General features: G+C 42.4%; 1 protein-coding gene across 1 annotated transcript in view; it reads left to right on the plus strand.

The window, feature by feature from the left end:
- LOC145348896 (phospholipid scramblase 1-like) overlaps window positions 1-16,822 on the plus strand; it is a 125,728-nt gene extending 108,906 nt beyond the window's left edge. Inside the window, exon 10 of the mRNA XM_080196945.1 lies at window positions 16,583-16,822. The gene's annotated coding sequence lies outside the window, so the exon portion shown is untranslated. The remainder of the gene's footprint in view (window positions 1-16,582) is intronic.
- The last annotated feature ends 7,516 nt before the right edge of the window (window positions 16,823-24,338 follow it).

Here is a 24,338-nt window from a genome sequence, read left to right on the forward strand (position 1 = left end):
CCTGTCTTGTTCCGGTACCCCTGCATATTATTAGTTTTCAAGTAATCATCTAATGCCCTCTTGAATGCCTCAACTGATCCTGCTTCTCCCACAGTTCCAGACCCAAATCATGCGTTATGTGAAAAGCTTTTTCTCACATTGCATTTGCATATCACATATAACAACTTTTGGGAAGCAAGAACAAATTGATCCCAGTCAGACTGGATGGTCACATCTTCTAACACACACAATACAAGCTTTGAAGAACAAGAACACTCCATTTTGTGATACTAGTAGAAACATGAATATTCATTAATGATTTGGAGTTTTTTTTTACTATTATGGCATTTGTTGATTATGTCAAGCTTAGTAGCTAGTTGAAAAATATAGCCAAATGTAAAAATGATCTGGATTGGGCAGATAGGTAAGAGAATGGAAGGTGTGTTAAGATGTAAATTACTGTAATGCATGCTGCAACATTAAACAGTAAATATGTAAAGTATCAATGGGATCCTGTGTAATGATAGCGATGACAGTAGTGAAGGACAATCGGCCCGTCACACCATTAGCTGCTGCTAGATCTTTGGCTGCAGTTATTTACTGGAATAATATTTATTTGCCTTTTCTCCATCAATGAGATCCTATTTTGTAAATACACGTATTTATGAAAGTATTATATCTTAAAGTGCCCCAGATAAGCGGGATTCAATGGGGATACAATTAAATGTTTCTTCACTTACCTTTTTCAGGGTCTGACTATTTAAAACAAAGTTTAATATACTAAATTATAACTGTGAGAGCTGGGGAAATGAAAATTAAAATTCCAAACAGTGTTCACAGAAGACTTTCGATGAACCAGCCGGTAACTAAAGAAAGTTTTTTGTTTGTCCAAAGATATGTGTGTTAGGTTAATTGGCCAGGCTAAATTACTCCTTAGTGTGAGGGGGGATGTCAGGGGGATTAGCAGAATAAATATGTGGGGTTATGGGGATAGGGACTGAGTGGGATTGTTGCCAGTGCAGACTCAGTGGGCCAAATGGCCTCCTTCTGCACTGTAGGTATTCTATGATTCTATCTCATACTGGCGTTCAGAAAAGTGGACAGGAATTTTAACTTGTGAATCATTTGCTGCAGCATATCCAGCCTCTGATCTGCTCCTATAACTGCAGGAATTACATGGTTAGTCCATTTAAATTGCTGGTGAATGGTGATCCTCAGGATGTTGATATGGAAGATTTGATACTTGCAATTCCATTGAATGTCAAGGGAATGTAGTTCTACTGTCTCCCCTTGGAGATGATCATTGCCTGGCTCTGATGATGATGATGATGATGCAAATGTTTTCCTACGTGATGAGTGGGTATGGGCTAATATTGTATTTGAACAGCTGCAAATGGAACTGAACTCATCATCAAACATCCCCATTTGAAATCTCATGTTGGAGGGAAGATCATTCATGAAGCAACAGAAAATGATCAGACTGGGGATACTATCCTGAAGAACTCTTACAGTGATGTATCGATATTAAGATGATTGCCTCCAACAACCATAACCGAGGCTCAGGTGAGAAACTCCAAAGTGTTTTAAGAAGCCTGCCTGGATCATAAGTTTTGCACCTTGAATTTGGCTTGGATAAGGAGAATAGGTTCACCTCAGGTATGATTCAACTGACCACTAGGGAGCTTTTAGCAAACAAAGTTTATTTAAGAATATCACTAACATGTATGGAAAGAAAACTAGTAATATCTTTTTATCAATTACAAACAAAAATGAAACAACCGCAATAATCTATAACCTTTAACAAATATATCTAAGATGTTCCAGTCAAACAAAAGATTTCCTTGAGACAAAACCTTTCCACAGGTTTAACGCAGCAAAGACTAAAGCTCATGTGATACTGGAACTGAGTCCTTTGGATGAATGCCACAGTTCTATTAATACACTTAGAATAGTTGGAAGTCAGAAAAGCTTCCGAAAACATCAGAGTCTCTGGTCAAGTCACCAACAACAGATTTTCTACTGTAGGAAGGCAAGAACTTTTGCTTTCAGGTAAGCAGCAGAATTTCCCAAAACTGGAGAGAGAGACAGAGAGAGTGAGAGACACTGCTTTCAGTCTGATGTCTACTCCCTTCTAAAGTTAAAGTCTGCAGCTCAGAACTGAAAAGGAAAAAGCTCTTATCACCTGACCTGCAAACATTCTTCCTCCTGACAATGCAGGGTCTTAAAACTAATTCCCAAAATAAAAATAAACAATCCCCACTTGAGCCACTTAAGGAGCAATAAAAATCTCTGAGTAGATAACCCGGTGCCACAGAGAGGTCAGCTAAGGCTGTGAGCTACAGAGAACATGATTTAAAAAAAACTCTTAAAGGTACACTAGCGTCACAATGCCCATTCATGTGGAATTGTATGTGTAATTTTGGCAGTCATTCTCAAGATGACGTTAATGAGCTGAAGATTGTATGAATAGGAATATTAATTCGGTCAGCTCAAATCCTAGCTCTTTCTATTGGATATGGATCCAGAGAATTGCAAATTAGCAATGTCACTCATTATAGCGACAAAGAAAGTGAATTAAAACAAACCCCCAGTGCCACACTTCCAAGATTAAGGTTAGGCAGTATGATTGAACTGACTTAGGGGAAGTTAAACCTATTCTGTTTATGAGCTCTGTGATGGTGACAGTGTGAAAAATATGGACACTGCCTGAATAATCTTTTTACATAAAATAGGTTACTGAGAGACTCAAGGGAGCGCTGCAGACAAAATACTGTTAACATGTAAAATAAATCTGTAGATCTTAACATGATGGCTGGGATTCTCCTAGTCCGCTGCATTCCTCGGGTAACACAGCAGGCCAGGAGACATCAGTGGAGGTCCTTTAGTGGGACTTGTGACCTCCGGGCCCACTACTGTCTCCCCCTTTCCCACTGGGAAAGTTTCCTACCAGCGGTGTTTACAACTGTTCCCTACCGATGGGCAGAACCTCCCCCCCCCCCCCCGCCCCAGTGGTCGGGAGCAAGGGGGTGCCCCTTGAGCAATGCCAGCCTGGCAGTGTAGCGTGATATCCTGGCACTGCCCACCAGGCACCCTGGCACTGCCTACTGTGCACCAGAAAGGACCAGAGGGGGCAGGATATACTAGGGGTGGGGCCTATGGGGAGGAGTGATCAGTTGTGGTGGGGTAAGGTCCACTACCACTCAGCATTGGATCAGTGGGAGAAGGAGTGAGGGGGTGATCGAGGCTGGCCATTAGTGGGGGTGGTTGGAGCTGGCCATTGCAAGGGTTGGGGCTGAATTGGGCTGGGTTCAGTAGGCTGGTAATTGGGAGGCCAGTGATCAGGACTGGGAAGCCAGTGTTCAGGATGAAGGAGGTCTGGAAAAATATTGCAAGGCCAGCGATTGAGAGGCCGGAGATGGGGGCCAATGGACATAAACAGATCTCTGCACGGATAGATCAGCGCATGTGCAGCTGCCATTCAGTGCTGTGCTGCCAGGCTCTCAGGTAGGATGATGTCCCACCCCACTAACCAGCATTAATCTTCCTAAGACACTCTGTGAAGCACAAAGTGCCAGAGATTTATTCAGGTAAGTGTGCCCAGAAAACGGGTAGGAAATTCTCTAGTTTTCTTATCCGTTCGGCATTTAGATTTTTTTTGGGAGAATTCTGGCCAACATTTGAATTATAGAAACAAGAATTGTATCGCTTTACCCTGTTCACAGATTTGTTTATTGAAGTTCCAAACAAAGAGCACTTTGATTTTTTCTATCTGTTTACTCCAGAGCAGCAACCAGGTAACATTTAAAGGTCATGGATAATGAAATATAGGTGCTGGCTCCTCAAGGCGGCAGCACTTCCAGCCCTCCATGTGGGCCGAGCAAAGGAAGAGTATTCTATTCTGCAATTCCAGGAAGTTTTTGGTCTCAGACTTGCTCTCCAGCTTCCCCTTCTCCAGCCTGGTTCATTGTCAACTCCTCTCTCCCAACAACCCCCATTTCTAACTGAAACTTTCTTACCAGTGCTAGTTTACCTTCAGCCCTCCCAACTGCTGACTTTCTCTTCCTCCTGAATGCTGATCTTCACCCCCCTACTGATTGGATTTGATTTGATCTGATTTATTATTGTCACATGTCCTAACATACAGTGAGAAGTATTGTTTCTTGCACGCCAAAACATACCATTCATAGAGAAGGAAACAAGAGAGGGCAGAATGTAGTGTCACAGTCATAGCTAGGGTGTACAGAAAGATCAACTTAATGCGAGGTAGGTCATTCAAAAGTCTGATGGCAGCAGGGAAGAAGCAGTTATTGAGTTGGTTGGTAGGTGACCTCAGACTTTTGTATCTTTTTCCCAATGGAAGAAGGTGGTGAAGAGAATGTCTGGGATGCATGGGGTCCTTAATTATGCTGGCTGCTTTTCCGAGGCAATGGGAAGTGTAGACAGAGTTAATGGATGGAAGGCTGGTTTGCGTGATGGATTGGGTTACATTCACAACCTTTTGTAATTTCTTGCGGTCTTGGGCAGAGCAGGAGCCATACCAAGCTGTGCTACAATCAGAAAGAATGCTTTCTATATAACATCTATAAAAGTTGGTGAGAGTCGTAGGTGACATGCCAAATTTCCTTAGTCTTCTGAGAAAGTAGAGACGTAGGTGGGCTTTCTTAACTATAGTGTCAGCATGAGGGACCAGGACAGGTTGTTGGTGATCTGGACACCTAAAAACTTGAACCTCTCGATTCTTTTTATTTTGTCCCCTGCTCCAACTGATCACTGCTCCAACACTGCTAATCTTCCCCAGCCTGCTGGTTGATGATTGCCATGTTATCCAATTGTCAATGCTCTACCTCCCGCTCAGTTGCCAAACCTTTCTTCACTGAACTGTAATTTTTAACCAGCTCTGGCTCAGTTGCGGGGAAACCACCTTCCAGGAGTCTCTCACTAACCTTTTAAATGTAAAAGGCTGACTCAGCCAGGAAGTGTCCACGTTTTTCACTCTTTCCATCGCAGAGTTCGAAAACAGGATAGGGTTAACTATCCTTAAACCTAACCACAGAGGCAGTCAAAAGCAGACATGTTTTCGCTTATCAAGATTTGAAGTCAATGGAAAATACAGTGGGACAGGGTGTAAATCAGGCAATGATTCATTATCAAGCATTCCAGAATACTGCCAAAGACCAAAGCCACTCCCACTGACTCAGGCAGCCTGGCTCGTGACAAAACTACAGAATGTGACTGGGATCCTGCCTTGGAGCTGAATTTACATCTGACCAGTTCTAATGGATTCAGCTGTATCTGCACCCTCCCTGCTTCCCAAAGACTGGGGGGGAATACGATTCAAATTGACCGGGTTTCACTTTCTGTGCCACATGAAAAGATTAATGAAAACCTAAAATCTGTGTCTGCAGAACATCAACATTACTGAATACAAGGATCAGTTCATTAGTCTGCTTGAAAGTGAATGATTAAAAGGGGATATAATTGAGTATTAAATGAATTGCATTATTTATTTATTGTAAATTATAATGTGTGCATAAAAATTGAGCCTTTGAAACATTTAGGGAGGCGTGCGCTGCTTAATGTTTTTCTTCAGGTGTTTAAAATTCACAGCTCTTGGTTTAGTCTCACTGAGTTGATGGAGGTGGCTTTGGTCTTTGGCAGTATTCTGGAATGCTTGATAATGAATCATTGCCTGATTTACACCCTGTCCCATTGTATTTTCCATTGACTTCAAATCTTGATAAGCGAAAAACATGTCTGCTTTTGACTGTCTCTGTGGTATCATGAAGACTATTTTCACCCCCATCACCGAAATTTAGCACAAAGGTAGATGAGGCCCGCAAATTATGAGGCCAGCTGACATGTTGACATTTCAACCCCACTCTTGGCATTGGCCAGAAGGGGTCAGAGCTCAGGAAGGCGGCCCGCCCCCTTGAGATAGGCAGGTAGGTAGACAGGCAAGTAGGCTCAATAAGTGTCTTGTTAAGCCTGGGTTATGGAGGCTCACTGAGATTTTAGAATCATAGAAACCCTACAGTGCAGAAGGCCATTTGGCCCATCGAGTCTACACCGACCACAATCCTAACCAGGCCCTACCCCCAAATCCCTACATATTCCACCTGCTAATCCTTCTAACCTACACATCTCAGGACACTACGGGGCAATTTTTTTAGCATGGCCAATCAACCTAACCTGCACATCTTTGGACTGTGGGAGGAAACGGGAGCACCCGGAGGAAATCCATGCAGATGTCTGAAAAACTGACGATGGGAATTGGACCCAGTGTCCAGTTGATAAACTCCAAGGAGGACAGCCAGGACAGCATGGAAACCCCCTGAGTCTGGAAAGCCCTGAGGTGATGAAGATATCCTTTATGTTCCGTATGCGAGGTAGTCTGTCTAACATGGTTGAGAGATATTAGCAATAGGAGTGTCGAAAGTGCATTTGCTTCCAATCTCATCTCTTTAATGTGATAACAAAATGTCGCTCTCCCTGCCTCACTGTCCTAAATCAGCAGCTTGCTACCCAGCTGGTCTGAGATCAGGAGTTGAGCACTTGATAGATTTCTTGTGTGAATGCAGGCCAATGTCGTCCATTGTAAAATACTCATTTTTTAAGTTAAGCTTTTTCATGAACCTACTGATAGGATTGATGCCAATGGGATAAAGGATCACTGTGCTGGAATTTTTCTGCTTTCCCTGTGCTTTAATCCAACATGGGTTGGAAACCTTGTCTACAGTGACAAAGCAACATTGGAAATATTTGTCTTGCTTGTATTTTAACTGAGTGAGGTGCAGATATTTAAATATTCTTCTCAGAATGTTAAAAAGCACAGCAGGAGACCAGTACAGGATCCATTAGTTATTTATTCAACTGTAATTTATTCAAATGATTCAGCAGCCTTTAAATAGACAACAAGCACGGACTTATGGTCAAGTCTGAAAGAAAATCAAAGTTTAACAGCTGTCAGTTGATGATATGTTAATACTGAGTGTAATCACAGCAAACCACGCACTTCAACTTATTCCTGATAAGAAGCAACAGTGGGAAATCTAAACCGGTAAATACTCAAAGCATATTTAGGTAAATATGCCTTTTCACAACTAATGATGGGTTAGTGTCAATGGCAAAGCACCTAACTCGTACACTGGAGTCGCACAGTTGGGCTTAGTAGTGGTTATTGTTTGGGTGCTATGGGTATTATTCTGAATCAAAATCACATTGGATAGTCATGCATGTGCCTCTGTTGTCAATCACAATAGACACCACCTTAGTGAGAGCATTAGCACTCATTAATACCCCTTGCATGTATGCAGAACAGGCAAATCATGGTGTTATCCTGTGTATAATGCTGATTGGATGCCAGCGGTGCCATTGTGGGCATCAATGCTCCAGCTGATGCCTTCTCTTACAGCTGCACAAGTTAAGCTGTTAGTGGCTCTACTATCATTACCGAGCCAACAAGGTAAACCCATTCCTTTGAACTTGTTGCTAACTTTAAGGTCTGCTTGATCAGCTATAGACTGAGTCCTGAAATAAAAAGTCCTGTCTCGCAAGAGTCTCTAACCTAACCAAGTTATCTTAGGAAAGGACATATATAGAGGTATATTACAGCAGACTTAACTAGTGTCAATTTTCCTAATATCAGCTCTTAGTCTTCCAACTTAGAATCCTAGAATATTGTTATTAAATATGTGGATTCGTGAGGAGATAGATGTGTGACTACAGCTTTTGTATATTTATTTGATGTTGTTGTTAGCATATCTCCACACCCATACTGTTTTTCATTCTTTGGGGAATAGTGGGGGAAGGATTTCCAAGCTGATTTTCAGCCTGTTGAATTGTATTGAATGTTCCTTCCATGACCAAAAAGCCCTGGCGTCGGATTCAAACCCAGAACTTCAGTTTCAGTGGTGCTACCACTGCGCCACAGGTCCTCCTACTTATTTGGTACACGTTTATTATTAAAAGCAATTATAGATTACAGTTCATACACAAGGATTATGGATGGTAACTAAAGCTAATCATAACTTGACAATTCTACTTAAAATGGATACAATTTTTGAATCCACTATAACAGTTTAGATAAACAAAAAATACTGTTTAAAGATACTCACAATCCAGTATAATTTCTCCTTAATTGGAAGTGTCTTTGCCTCAAGAAGATGGGAAATCCTGGATTAGGCCAGAAGTCAACCTCTGTCCAAAGGCGACAGAATAAAGTGTCAGAGCTAATAGTCACTAATTAAACTTCAGCAGAAATCAAACAAGCTGACATTTTTCAAAAAGACAATTTCTTAACAAATTTTACAAATTTTACAACTATCTTGTTTGGGTGTCTGAGTGTCTGAAGAAAGCAGCTGTCTGGCATCTTCCCAACATCAAAGTGATTCAAGGTCATGTTCTTACACTCGGCATAAGTTCATAAGTTCATAAGATATAGGAGCAGAATTAGGCCATTTCAGCCCATCGAGTCTGCTCTGCCATTCAGTCATGACTGATATGCTCCTCATCCCCATTTTCCTGTCTTAACTCTTCAACCCATCACCAATTAAACATCTGCCTAATTCCTCCTTAAATTTACTCACTGTCCCAGCATCCACCTCACTTTGGGATAGCGGCTTCCACAGATTCACAACTCTTTGGGAGAAGTAGTTTCTCCTCAACTCCGTTTTAAATTTGCTAGCCGTTATCCTAAGACAATGACCTCTCATCCTAGACTACCCCACAAGAGGAAGCATCTGCTCCAAGATGATCTTTTATCATCTTGTATACAACAATTTGATCTTCCCTCATTCTTCTAAATTCCAGAGTGTATAGGCCTAAACTATTTAATCTCTCTTGAAATGACAAACCCCTCATCTCTGGAATCAATCTAGTGAACGTCCTCTGAGCTACTTCTACTGCCACTACACCTTCCCTCATCCTAGCAACATTTCCAATTCTGCAGACATGTTTTTAACTTTTGTCTGTATTCCTAATTATATTTGCCTATTAATGCCAGTTATCAATTAATATCTTCAGTTGATTATAAAATTTGTTAATTCTGCCCCAAAGCAGCAGTAATAAACACACCTCCAACACCTCCAAACAATGTTATTTAAAGGGATTGGCAACCATTTGGAGCTGAGCTGCTGGTCGATTTCGTTTGGCTGTTGCTTTGATTTTACAAGTATCTGACACTTTCCCCAGTGTGGCTGAAGAATTTTGTGACTTCAGGGCTTCTGCACAAATTGATTTCTCTCAGAATGTATGGATTCCCTTTGAAATACAGCATAACAGGGAAAATAAGTAGGTGCCACATGGGGCACGGTGAAGAAAGGGAGGAGCCAGGAGAAGGACATTGAGAAACATACAGCTTGAGGTGTTCGGACAGCAGTTCTCCTACCTGAACCCTAATGAAGAACACTGGGTGAAATTTTATAAAATATTTTTTAAGTGTCAAGCTGGCATGAAAATGGGAGAATTCCTCCTCCGTTTTTTGGGTGAGTTTTCACTCCCAATCATATGCACACAGTCTTTAAAAATATGGGCTAGACTGTTTCTAGCTGCTAGAGGAAGTGGGCTAATTCCCAGACAGCCAGCAGCTCAGATCGGAGCCACAAACTGCACATGTGCAGGAAATGTGGGAGAAAAAACAGCTCTGCTGACAGAACACCCCCAGCCTGCTCCTTCTCCCCATGGATATCAGAGACCGCCCCCAACATTATCAACCCCTTATCTTTCTCCCACCCCCATCCCCAGATCCACATCCTCAGACCCCTGGCACTGTTAGCGTTCTCTTGGATAACTACAATCCAAAGGCACACTCAGTCAATTCTTAACACAAACAGTGCTTCACACCATGCATCTAATGCAAGATCTTTAATTACTTGTGCACAAGGAGAACCTGCAAATGGCCAATGCTGAATGACAGGAGTGGTTCTGAGGTTACAGAGAAACTGCTCAGCAGTTATAGTCAATTACAGCAAATTAGGAACAAGAGATTTTTTACATCTTTTATTGACATACATATTTGGCAATTAAATCCCAGCCTTCTGCCCTTTCTCATTCGATGAAAAATTGACTTCTGCTAATCCTTCATTTACATACCATAGCGTCATATCTCGCCCTTTGTATTTGTTATAGAAAAACTCTGGTCTTGTTCCTCCTCTGGTGAAGGCCGTAAAAGGAAAATGTTATAGGGCTTGTGAAGAAATAGCAGAAACTGAGTCCTTTTGAAAGTCAGTAAGCTGATAAACATTTTCCACTACTGTACAGAGAGGCATGATTTTTTAATTTAATTTTAACTTCTGCACAATTTAACTTCCAAACTATGAAACTTCAATCTGAACTTTTTGATTTCCACAGCATGTGGTACCCCATCACCCCCCTGGCCTCGCGCACCAGCAAGAGCTTCCCCTCCCATGGTAACAAGGCAAACTACTTTAAGCTCACAGGAATGCTTTAAAGGACATATTACCCACCCAAAATACCTGCAACTTAACAAGGAGATTCCATAAAAATCCCAAAGATGGACAGACACGCTGGCAGTGCAGGAAGAAATGGTCTCCAGGAAGACAGCTCCCTGGTTTCAGATGCTGACCTGGCCAGGTTGCTGGAGATGGTAGAGGCAAGGCAGGACACCCTCTCAGAGGAAGGGACGGAAACACAGCCTGGGAGGCAGTGGCAGCATGTGTTAGTGCCAGGAAACTGGCCAGGAGAACCAGGAATTAGTGCCACAAAAAACAGAATGAAGTCATCCAGGCAGCAAGGGTAAATGTTTAACCTCATCCAGCATCTTCCCCCCGAATGACTCCAGATCCCCCCAACCCCAGCACCCAGCACGCTTTCAGCCTCTGACCCCCAAGCACCTCCCTTCTCCCCTTTGAGAACATCACAACCCTGCCCTCTGAGAGCCACCCCCTGAAATCCTGCAGGACTCATGCTGTCAGATTTTACATGGCTCCTTCTGTCCCCACAGGAGAAGAATGCCCATAATCATCGGGGGAGGGTGAAGACAGGAGGTGGTGTAATTGGGATCCAGGTCCTCACCCCCTTTTTGAGGAGTGGGCACTGGAGCTTGCGGGAGACAAGGAGATGAGGACCATTAGTGACGGTGTGGTCGGGCTGGAGCACAGATGTGAGCATCTACCAACCCTCCACTTGTTGGAGAAATCTCAAGTAGGTTGCAAGCAGCCCAGATTCCTCTCCCTCCCTTGTGCTTATCCTTGTATCCTGTGTTGTAAGAAAGGACCTTGACTCACCTGGGCCATCTGACATCACGGCTCCCACTGCTGCTCCCACCTATCCTGCCGGAGTTAACTGATGAAGGGACCTCCGAGGTCAGCATCAGTTTTGCGTCAGCTCCCCCTCAACCCACCATCCAGAGACTCTTACATTGATGGGTCTAGTTAGTGACAAGGTATCTAGGTCACTCTCTTGTGAGCATGATACATCTGCTGATATACATCGGGTGGAGGAGGGAACATCCGAGGCCACTGGCATGTGAGGGTCTGCCAGAAGTGAGGACTCAGCTGGCCCCAGGCTACATGCTGGGCCTCTGAGATCAGCTGCTGGAGATACAACAACAGAGTCAGGGAATGCAGGAGGGGCTGATGGTCACACTGTACCAACTGTGAGGCTGTTGGGAGGAGTCCCAAAGTTTTCAGGTGGACTAGCTATTGCCTGTCTTGCAGGTTCCCAGGCCAAAGCAGTCCAGGCAGGACTGAGGAGACCTACGCACTGCTCCATCATAGAACGGGTAGAAACGTGGGCCTTATTATGTTGGGTCTCCGCATCAGTCTCAGGTCTCCACACAGGCATCTTCAGCCATGTCGGCAGCAGGTACTCCATGTCCCCCACCAGCCATCCCTGCACCCTGGGACTCAAATACCTCTGGGACATCAGAACTCTTCAATATAAAACTGTCCTGCACACTGCTGGGGTGTCTGGTGCAGATGTGTATAATATTTAGCTGATGGTCACACACCAATTGAACATTTATTGAATGGAAACTGTTTCTGTTCATGAATCTTCCTGGATTTTTCACTTGGGCCTTGAGGGCGACGTAGGTGCTGTCTATAACCCCCTGCACATTTGGCATCCCCGCAATGGCTGCAAATCCTGCAGTTCAGGCTTCCTGCTGGGCCTGGTCCTGGTCAAATTTGATATACTGGCCAGCCTGGGCATACAGGACATCCTTGACCTCCCTCACACACGGATGATTGGGAAATGCCACAAAGTTATCAACCGGCATCTGCAAGGACCTGGTGGCATAGAAGTTTAAGTTGGCCGTCACTTTCACAGCCACTGGGAGTGGGTGCCCCCCTGTGCCTCAAGGTGCTAGGTCCTGCAACAATGGCACAGGTGTCGCACTGTCTCCTCTCAGAGCCAGAGCTATTGAGGGAAGTGATATCCAACAGTTGCTCAAAGAATACTCACATGTGGTACTGCTGGGATCTCCGTTCCCACCTTCTCTTACCCACCCCCTTGGGGCAAATGGCGGCCACGTCCTACTTCCAGCAGCCGTCTCCATGCACCAGTGAACAAAACTGGTGCCATATTCCTGTGAATATTCCTTTGGCAACAAGGTTTGCGGTGATTTTAAACATTCCCCCAACTTGCTGTAACATAGCAAAGTATTTTTACTGTATAAAAATTAGTTGTGCAATTAAACATATCTTTCTACCACTTTTGTTTTATTTCCTTAATGTGAAACTTGTTGGTAGTGAGCAATAATTCTGCCAAGATGCAGAGGTGCCTTTAAGAGGCACACTCACATGTCATGCTCAATGTTGATCCAGGCTCAGTTAAGCTTGGATAAGTTAGTAAATGTATGGTGAAATTAATAGTTTGTCACTGAATGGTTGGACTGTCATTGAGTTAGCTTGACTGCTGCTCTAATGTTCAGAGACTCTCACTGGGAGGTTGATAGAATGTCACTGTGAAGACAGTTTGCTAGATTACACTGACACTCTAGAAGCCCCTTTGAATACTATAATCCATAAACATGTTGGCAGTGATCTTAGCCTGTATGACAGTAAACTGATTTATGATGACAGCTGTCCGAACTTTCACTGCAGCACTCATCTGTCGGTCGGTTGCTGGCAGCATTGTTAGAGGTTGTGATGTTGGCCATTAGATGCTCCCTTCAGCATTCTCTCCAATCCTTGTTCCTTACACTGCTCCCCCTTACTCTTCACTCCCCCTACTCACCGTTCCCTTTACTGCTTCCTTCACTATCTGCTTTCCCCAGTTCCTCATTTCTCCACTGCTCTCTCCCTCCGACTGTCAGGTGCAGCCACTGGGTCTTTACCCTGTGAAAACTCCTTGTGGTAATTTATTATGTTAAAGGTGCTATATAAATATGAGTTGCTGTGCTATTTCTCCCATTCACATTGTTGGAGTTGTGCCCTCAGCTGGTTTGAATCCACATGTACTTTATTACTGTTGCACACTATGAATACATGGAACTGAGGCACGACAGATCAGCCATGATCTTATTGAATGGCGGGGCAGGCTCGAGGGGCTAGATGGCCTATTCCTGCTCCTATTTCTTATGTTCTTATGTTCTTATGGTCTCACACAACAACCTAACTTCAATGGAAGAAATTTTTGCATGAATACAAATCATGACATGGAACTTGTCCACATTCTGACATTTTACTTGGGCTAATGGGGGTACGCCTGTCTACTGCTCTGGAAGATCACTCACATCTGTCTTTATTTCCATATTGTTTCATGTCATTTTATATTTCAAAATGACAACCCCATGGTCTACCGTAACTATTTCCTAATGCAATGTTATCCTGTTTCCTCTGCTTAATTATCTGGCGATGTGACTTTGATACTCTTGAAAGTAGAGCTGGAAATAGATGTTTAATTAAATTTGAATTCCAAGAACACTACACATTGAGCAACACTGACAAGGAACTAAGATTTGTCAAGATAAAAGCAATGGAAGAATATACTGTTCAATTCAATCTAACAATTGGATCAAAGTGCATTGTCCAAACTCTGCAGAAAGATTGCTTCTGCGTAATATCTGTAATGAAATGGTAATTTTTTATAAAGGATATTTTCCCAATCATATTAGATCGAGGCTTTCTTCCCCTCCCCCCCCACCTTATAACTTATGTAAATGATCTGATTAAACTAATTTTTGAAAGTTCATATAAGGCACATGAGCTTCCTGACATGAATTTGGTTGCAAATATATTTCGGTTTGATCTGAAAAGAATTGTGCTGTACAAAGTAATTTAGCTTCATTAAAGGAAAGCAAAGTAAGATGAAGGAGGATATGAAGAAAAGGTGAAGTCACATTAATGAAGAATTTTAAAATCAGTTTTTTGCATTCACTTTAATCTCAATATATCAAAATTCAGAGTTATTCCCTGTTCCTTGATGGTCACAGCTTCAATATTTAACCCAATGCATATATATCTATATCTGGTATTATCAGCAACGGCTGAGTTGTTGAGTCCTGTGAAATTAAGCAGTACTTCACTGAGGTAGAGAAGGATCACAAATAACCCCGGGTTTATATTATGAGTACCATTTTGTAAAAGGAAACTCAAAATCATAATCCAAAAATCTGCAACTTTCTGATCAATGGGATGATCAAAACAACAGTGGTTCTGTGCTCAATTCAGAAAATAAGTGACCACAAGAGAGAATGTGAAGAGACTGGCAGCTAGCAGGAAAAGAGAATCTCAAAGTATTCCATTGGCATATTAAGAAGTAAAGGCATGGTAAAAGGAACAGTAAAATTGATTAAGTATCTAGAAGGGAGTTTGAAAAATATTTTTATTTATTCAGGGGGCATGGGTATCGCTGGCTAGACAAGTATTTATTGCCACCTGCCTTCTTGAACTGCTAGTGATCTGGATACATCCACTGTACTGTCAGATGGTTGCAAATACTTCAGACTTATTTTTTGCACTGATGTGCTGGACACCCCTGTTATTGAGGATGGGGGTATTTGTGGACCATCGTGAAAATTCAAGTCATTTTTAGAATTGGAAAGGTGCTATTGCTGACATAGTCATCAAACAGTACAAACCAATAACTCAACATTTTTCTCAGCAATTATCACCCCACTGCTGATCTCCCTACTAATTGGACCCAATTCCATAGTCGTCACCCACTCTCTGTCATTCTCCAAATGGGGGTAGCACAGTGGCACGGTGGTTAGCACTGCTGCCTCACAGTGCCAGGGACCTGGGCTCAATTTCTGGCTTGAGTCACTGTCTGTGCAGAGTCTGCACATTCTCTCCGTGTCTGCATGAGTTTCTTCCAGGTGCTCCACTTTCCTCCCACCATGCAAAGATGTGTGGGTTAGGTGGACTGGTCATGTTAAATTGCCCCTTAGTGTCAGGGGGATTAGCTAGGGTAAATACATGGTGTTATGGGATTGGGCCTGGGCGGGGTTGTGGTAGGTGCAGACTTGATGGGCTGATTGGCCTCCATCTGCACTGTAGGATTATATGATTTTAGTCTTGATTGTTGGTGGACTATTTGACTACAGAAATAATTGTAGCCAGACCTAACCTTGACCTCACCTGACCTTTGCATGAGCACAATGTCAACAGGCATAACCAGGTATCAGGTAGTAGTGGATACTGTGATTAATTTCACCCGTAACTAAATGAAGAGCACTGAGGCCAAATGTAACATTGTAACAATGCCCTCAAAGAAATCAGATAATTCAACAAAGATCTGAATCAAAGCTGGGATTTTTCCGCTCTTTAGCTCATCTTCTGTGTTGATCTGCTGATGTAGCTGCGTGGTACTGATAAATAAAATATCTGGATGAACAAATTCATCATTCTTTGTTATTATTATATTAAAAATTATGTATTTCTAATTATCACAGTGCCACTTTTCAAGGGTAAAGAGATGAAATCTTAATGGCCCTGCTATGTGAAGTCTGTTCTCGAGACTTTGGTTTATGAAAATACTTTGTTTGCTCAAGTGACGAATACACAGTTGTGTCTCTGGTTTTCTCACCACCCTGTCTGTACTCGTAAAATCAAGTGCCAGTTCTTTTTTGCCCACTTAACACTGATTTTACAACTTGTCTGATATTACAGAGGGCATAATTTATAGTGACCCGAGCTCCTGTCTGAAATATATACTATACAGACAGAAATAGGGGAATGTACAATAGAGGACAAAGGAATGGTTGAGGAGCTGAATACATACTTTAGTTCTGTCTTCACAAAAGAGGATGCAAACCAGATACCAGAAATGTTGGACAATGCAAGATTTAGTCAGAGGAAGAACTAAGGGAGAGCAATATTAGTAGAGAAATGCTGGGAAATTTGATGGAATTGAAGGTGGATAAATCTCCAGGGCCTGATAATCTATATCCCAGATGTAGATGCTCGATATAGCACTTTGGCAAATGGAATCAAAGGTTATGGGGAGAAAGCAGGATTAGATTATTGAATTGGGCAATCGACCATGATCGTGTTGAATGGCAAAGCAGCATCGAAGGGCCAAATGGCCTCCTTCTGCTCCTATCTTCTATGTTTCTGTGTTTCCACTATAGCCACTGTATGCTAATAATTAAGATTAATACTTTGCCTCAACTACTTGATATATTTTTCTTTTGTCTTCCAAGGCTTTCATGTGTGCAGCAAGTATTTCAAGACATTGATGAGGATGATTCCATTTCTATTGAGGACACATTCACCAAATGTAAAACACAAGCTCATGTTGAGAAGGACAATGATCAAGAGTCAGCAGTAACTTTGCGAGGTACTGACAGATATGCCATGCATAGTGTCCACAGCCGAAAGGATGAAGGAGCCTAACTTGAGCATGAATGGATTTTTGTTGTGGGCAGTTGTGAGAATGTTGGGCATTGAGCATGTAGCCACCTTGCTGGATCTCCAAGGCGGAGACTCACATCAATCCATGCAGGCCATGATGATGGCTGTGTAGACTTTCAATGTCAATATGTCTGTTAGCATAAACAGGATGACTGATGCAATATTGATTTGTCTTTTGTCAAGTTGGTTTTCAGCAGAGGCCTGAATAGGAGATGGACAATGTTGAAAGGGGATATGGCACATCATTCAAAACACTCCCATATCTCATTGGCTCTCCAAACTCCTACTTCAGCCAATCCTGAGCATGCTGCCATGTCAGCCTGCACAGGTGCTGGTGAAGCAGTCTTTGGTGGAGTCCTCAGAAACTCCATATCTGTCAGAAGTATTTCAACTGTCAGGGCAGGGATCTGAGGCTCCCAACAATCTCCATCAGTCAGGTTAATATTCTCATTAATAACTCATTGTTAATATATGCTTCACCTCACCCCCACACACTTGGCCTTGCTACAAATCTGACACATTTCAAAGTTTGTACAGACTGCTGGCTATTCAACGATGGCAACCACATCATTCGCATATTGCACACACTCACAGATACATTTCTCTCTCATGGAGGAGAAGGTGAAGCACTGCTAAAGGCAGCAGGAACAAACTGGAGGGGACATCTGAAACTCTCATGGAATGGAGAAGATGGTACTCATCATTATGGAAGAACGATTGCTGAAGCCTTAGCTGTGGCAGGGCTGAAGGCATTGAAAATGATGGTATCCTCATCACAGCTCCTCCTTTTCACATTCTACCTCACCCCAATGCTACCATCTTCTCTGATTAACAAACTGCAGATGGCCCAGACACTGAAAGGACAGCAGAAAAGCAGTGAAGATAGTGAAGATGCACTATCACTTGATCACGCTCACAGCCACCAGCTGACATACTGACAATGCATATCATACAGGATAGAAAGCAGTGGGATCTTCATGTGTTCTGTAGCCAGAGCAAAGAGCAAGGACTGTGCAGAATGGACCAGGCTACACAAACAAGGTGGATATACTCACAGCAAAATTTTTCATGCATTGGGAAGCTTGCCAGAAAGCAACTGTTCAATGTTAAGGAGCATGGTGAAGTCTGACACTAGCTTGGCACACAGCTTTGCAAAGAGTGTAGTGCACATCCTTTCCAGCATGAAACTAGTGGCCAATACCATGAACACACTTGTGACTCCCCCTGGTGGCTGCTATCTCAGGTTTCACTGAGGCAGTGGACTCGATCCAACCATTTCCAGCTGCTTCATTAATCGCCATCCTTCCAATAAAACGTCAGAAGTGAAGATATTTGCTGATGAATGCACAGAGTTCAGTTCTATTTGCAGCAATTCAGGTATGAAAGCAATCCCTGGCTGCATGAGGCAAAACCTAGACAATGTTTAGGCTTGGGCTGATTCATGACAAATAGCATTCATGCCACATAGATGTCTGGAAATCACCGTCTCAAATTAGAGAGAGTCTATCCATCTCTTCTTGATATTCAACAGCATTACCATCATTGAAACCATTGACATTATATGGATCATTATTGACTAGAAAGTTAAATGGGCCAACTATATAAAAACCTTGAATGTAAATGCAGGCCAGAAACTGGGAATTCTGTGCAGGTGTCTCATCTCCCAACTACCTAAGGTTACCATCAAGACACAAGTCGGAAGTGTTTTGGAATGCCCCCTACTTGCTTGGCTCACCTGGGGCGGCACAGTGACACAGTGGTTAGCACTGCAGCCTCACAGTGCCAGGGACCTGGGTTCGATTCCTGGCTTGGGTCACTGTCTATGTGGAGTTTGCACATTCTCCCCATGTCTGCGTGGCTTTCTTCTGGGTGCTCCATTTCTTCCCACAGTCTGAAAGATGTGCTGGTTAGGTGCATTGACCAAAACAAGTGCCGGAGTGTGGAATTTCACAGTAACTTCATTGCAGTGTTAATGTAAACTTTACTTGTGACTAATAAATAAATTTACTTTACTCACCTCAGTTCCAAAAACACGAGATTCAACACCGTCCAGGACAATGCTTGATTAACACCCCATAGATCCACCAAATATTCACTCCCTCCACCACCAACCCAAAGTTGTGGCAGTGTGTACAGCACAAAAGATGCACTGCAGCAACTTATCGACCTCTTTCAACAGCACCTAACCTCATGAGCTCTATCACTAAAAAAGAGCATGGGCTGCCAGCTCATAGAAACACCAACATCTGATCATTCTCCTCTGGCTCACACCCCATTCTGACTCGGTACTACATCACCTGTCCTTCACTGTCACTGGGTCAACTTCCAGGAACTCCTTCCTTCACAGTATTGTTGATGTACCAACACTACATGAAATGCAATTGTTCAGTTAGGAGTGGGCAATAAATGCTGGCCTGCGAAGGATGCCCATACCTCATAAATGAATAAAAAAATTATTAAAATAATGTAACAATCCTGGAAAATCAGGATGTTGTGTGGGGAAGCTAGAATGCTTATCACAGAATCCCTACAGTGCAGAAGGAGGCCATTCGGTCCATCAAGTCCTACAGAGGACTTACCCAAGCCCTATTCCTGTAACCCCATGTATTTACTACGTTAATCTGCTTAACCTACATACCTTGGAACACCTAAGGAGCAATTTACTATGGCCAATCCATCTAACCTGCACATCTTTGGACTTTGGGAGGAAAACGGGGCACCCGGAGGAAACCCACACAGACACAGGGAGAACGTGCAAATTCCACACAGACTGGCTGGAATTGAAGCAGGGTCGCTGGTACTGTGAGGCAGCAGTGCTAACCACTGTGCCACCGTGCTGACCCTTATAGGTCATATCAGATGCTTATCCATGTAATAGATGATGGAAGTGCTGTTTATGTATAATCGTAACAACTGATTAACAAATTTTTGTGGGAAAAAGTTAAAGCAGTTATATTGGGCGGGATTCCCTGGCCCGTGCTCACCCCAAAAGCAGAGAATCCTGCCCGAGGTCAACGAACCTTTGCATGGTTCCACCCCCCCCGCCCGCCTGCTACGATTCCTGTGGAGGCGGGACAGGAGAATTCCACTCATAAATTGATTCCTTTTGACAACATAGACATGTGTCTACTTTTCACAAGGTGACCAGTTCCAAATGGTTTCTCTGCAATCATAGATTTTCCTCAATGAGTAATCTTTGAATATTTCACATACCTTGTGGTAAAGTTATTACTTATCAGTGTACAAACCTCCTAATGATGCTCTTTTTTCACTGGGTTTATACATGCCGCTGGTCACACTCTGCCCTTCATTTCCTCTCCTGATGGTTATCCATCATTCTGATGCTTTACGGTGTGCAATAGAAATTAAAATTGCTTTTCGACAGTATGATACTTTCAAAGGAGATTGTTGACTGTGCTGTTGTGGCTAAAGGTGAGATCTGTGAAAATCCACAGTGTAAACAAAAGCATTTTGATAAATAGTGCTTTAGCAAATAAAAATCTGGGAAAAAAATGCAACTGTAAGGTTTGAATTAACGTTTTCCAAAAGCATGGCTGTTTCTTTCAACGGTGGTTCTTGGGATTTTACAGCCTCGCTCGAGCGAAACCGGAAATTCCCGCCTGAGGTCAATGGACATTTCCATTGTCCACCCCTCACCCGCTCTGATTCTGTGGTGGACGAGGCAGTTGAATTAACCATCCTGTATCCTTAGAGTCAATGAGAAGTGAATGGAGCATGCAGATTAACTGCTTGACACATAACCCTTTCATTTAAATGAGACTACATGATGAGTTAAGTTAATGCACTGTGCAGATTGCCATTTATTCCATGATATCCATCTTAGATCTATGTCGGCTGTAGAAACAGATATTTGAGGAAGATTTTAACCTTTAAACAAAACACTCAGCAGTTAATAAGTCACAGGTTACTTAGTCACTGGATAGATGTCCAGACGTGATCATTTCTGATTGTAATGGATGTCTCAGGATAGGGGACTGAGCTGCTCAGCCAGAGATGACAGGGTCTCACTCACTTCTCCAATTCTAACCAGAGTTTGATGATATTATCAAGCAGCAACAACAATCTTAACTTTGATCTGAGTGGAAAAGCCGAACCGGCTGAAGGATACCATAGGGAGGCTCAGGAAGATGAAGATGCTTCCAGGAAAGATTTTTAAGACTTTTCTTTAAGCCATTTGGAGCTGATGTTCTCCACTGGATGCTGCAAGGACAATTTAGCCATCCCTTATCATGGGAACATCTCTTTCTGATTGTTAGACTCTCCTAATGAAACTTCTCCACACTGGTGGGCAGGTAATATGGGCCACATAATTTTTACAGAGGCAAACGACCATTTCAGACTCACTTCCTTCCCTTTCCAGTTGGGGGGAAGGATTGGGCATCTGATTAAAAATCAGCATGTTTTCTTGTTGCCACATCATGGCAACTAATTGAGCCAGAGGTTTCTCACCAGAAATCAACTTGCAATGGAAGAATTGAAATTCAGCTCCTCTGCTCCCTGCTATCCTCCCACCCCCCCTGCAAAAAATGCCACTAATCAAATCACCCTCTCCTACTTAAGTGTCGTAAAAAGTAAATTAATAAAGCTTAGGACCTGCAATATTGTGCCTCTCCTTCTCAAAAAGTAATCGTCGCTCTATGACTTCCTCACTTTAATAATTTCAGTGTAGAACACTGGCCTCTTTGTCAGACTGTAATTGAAGGCAAGAAGCTCTTAAAAAGTTACGATGATTCATTTCTCAAAGAATAATAAACATGCTGTTCTAAAATTACACTGCTTGGGAAAAAAAATCCTGAAATTTTCTCATTAGTCTAAGACCGGCTGAGAGACAATTTTCCTCCAAGGGAACATTTTTGTCTTGTAGGGTAATGACCTCCAGGGAGAATTCATACCTCTACTGAATTAGACAGGAATGAGCTCGGCCTTCTGGTTAATCCAGGGACTTACTGCATCTTGTTACAGAACGACAAGCTCTCATACTACAAGGAAAAGTTAATTTCTTTAAGATGAAAAGTTTATGGGGAATTATAAAACCTGATTTATATCCCCACTGCTAAAAGTGGCCCATAATTCATGAACTAATTTGATGAGTTACATGTTATTATTGTGAATGTGATTCTAAATGCTGTTTCACAAATCCCAGTAAAATTTTATTCTCCAACCATATGTACAATGTATATAAAGTTGCATTGCTGGATAGTTTTCACATGCCTTGACAATGAATCCAAGTTAGATGTTAAAATACTCAGGCTTAAATATCAAGATAACTACAGTGGACTGTTAAAAGGGTCAACGCTGCCTATATATTGTCAAAATGAACTTTATTTTTCTGCATTTCAGCACAGAAAAAAAGTTAGAAGTAAAACATGAATTAGAATTAAATGTAGCCAGAGGTTAAAAGATATTTTTCTCTCCAAAATTTGTGGAACAGAAAATCCAGAGTGGGAAAGACATGAACACTCTCTTCCATGCAGCCTTCTTGTTACCTGATGGTTACTAAACATGTATTATGCCCAAATATCATGAAGGGAATTGTCTAGTTAGAAACACGATTGGAAGTTATACAATTAGACATGGACAGAGAGGTTCATACAGGATATTTTCTGATAGCTCTATTGTCCGTGTTTTAGTTCTAGGAAATATCAAAACTTTGATCTTAACTCTTTATTAAATCAGTAAAATACAAAAACTAAACGCTTTGGGGGGAATTTTCATGTCCCGCCCACCACAGGAATTGCAGTGGATGGGGGCTGGGGTGGGGTGCAGACTATGCAAAGGTTTGTTAACCTTGGGCGGGATTTTGGGGTGAACACAGTCAGAAAATCCTGCCCTTTATGTGCAATGTACATGAGATGTAGGGATAATTTATAACATTACAATTCACATACCAGGGATAGCCTTTGGGACATCGATGGTATATCTCAATTAGCCTCTTAAACTAGTCTGATCAAGACAAGAAATCCAGGGTTTCCCATCCTTGAAATAATGTTGGTGAATCTACAATGTTATGCTCTCTATAATTTCTATGCCCTTTCTCTGGGTACGAGAACCACACTTGGTACTTGGGTTCTAACTAATGTTTTGGATAGATTTATCATTTACTTGATTACTCTCCTTCTCCATGTCTCACAGGGTAGTGACACTTTAGCCTGGAATTTAGTCAGGTGGCAGGTTCTGGTGGTGGTTAGGGGAGCGGGAGTGTGTGCAGGGGGGGGATGTTGCTTGAAGGTGAGAGACGTGGAAAAGTGGGTTCCCCAGGGGTCCTGCAGAATTTAACTGGAGGCTGTGTTAATTTTTTTTTCTGTGGGTCTCCCATCCACAAGCGGCCTGATTGGCAAGCTGAAGGCCAAAGCCTTATGAGAGCAGGTTGCTGGATTAGACAATTGCATAAGAACATAAGAACATAAGAAATAGGAGCAGGAGTAGGCCAGCCCAGCCTATCTAGATCCTTCTGCAGACTCTCCACACCCTCCGCACAATTTGCCGTTCCCCCAATCTTGGTGTCATCAGCAAATTTCGACACTCTACACTCGGTTCCCTGTTAACAAGCCCCTGTGAATGAGTCCAGATCAGATGATAGTGAGGATGAGCTGGTGGGACATGGAGTGGGGGACCATGGAGCGGGCCGAGATTAGGGGTGGGGGGGGCACTTTGCAGTGTGGTCTGATTTGCAAAGAGGATTCAATGGTGAGACAGGGTAAGGTTTGATTGCAGTGAGCATCTGATGATGGTTAGAATTGAGGGAGCAGGCAGATCACAAGGTATGGGAGGTGGCTTGCTGCGTAGTTTGTTGAGCCTGGAGCAAGCATTCTTGCTCCTCCTATCCCACAAGCAGTGATGTAAATGCTGACCTCGTGGATCCAGCCCCATTCACTTCCTTTAAGTTGCTGCCTTTCCCGAGACTCAGGAAGACTATCTGTCTGTAGTTAAAATAGAATAACTGTTCAAATGGAAGCAGGAAGATTCATTTGAATATTTAATTGACCAAGCAGCTACCTGTGTGCATATTGGTTATCTGCCTCATTCTGCATTAATATTAAAATATTTTGAACTTTAGCCTTTAATACCTGTTTTTAGAAGTTAAAATTCAGCCCTTTCAATAATGCAAAAAAAAGATAGTCATGGAGTAAATGATTTCCACCATTATTGCTTTTAATGCTTTCCTGGAACTATTGTATTATTCCTCCCTTCCCTTGCCAAACCCAGTTGAAAAATAGTTATCATAACTAAACCCATAATGAAATCAATGAAAATCACAGATTTTCTGCATATAAAACAGTCTCTTGTAAGGTTCTAAGTTATCTGGCATTGTATGACATAAATTTTATACTGTATTGATTAAATTAGACTTTAAATACACAGAAGATAATTTTGAGGTTCCAAAGAATTTGCTTTATTTGGAGTATAAATAAAAATGACCTGTGTGCTAAGATATAGCAAGGAACTGTCAAGCAATGTGATTCCTTCTATTTGGTTAAAGTAAACATCCATAAAGAAGCAGATTTACAAGCTGTGTGTGTTTCC

The sequence above is a fragment of the Carcharhinus amblyrhynchos genome, chromosome 10 (genome assembly GCF_965287045.1).
Source record: "Carcharhinus amblyrhynchos chromosome 10, sCarAmb.v2.hapA, whole genome shotgun sequence".
Lineage (NCBI taxonomy): Eukaryota > Metazoa > Chordata > Chondrichthyes > Carcharhiniformes > Carcharhinidae > Carcharhinus > Carcharhinus amblyrhynchos.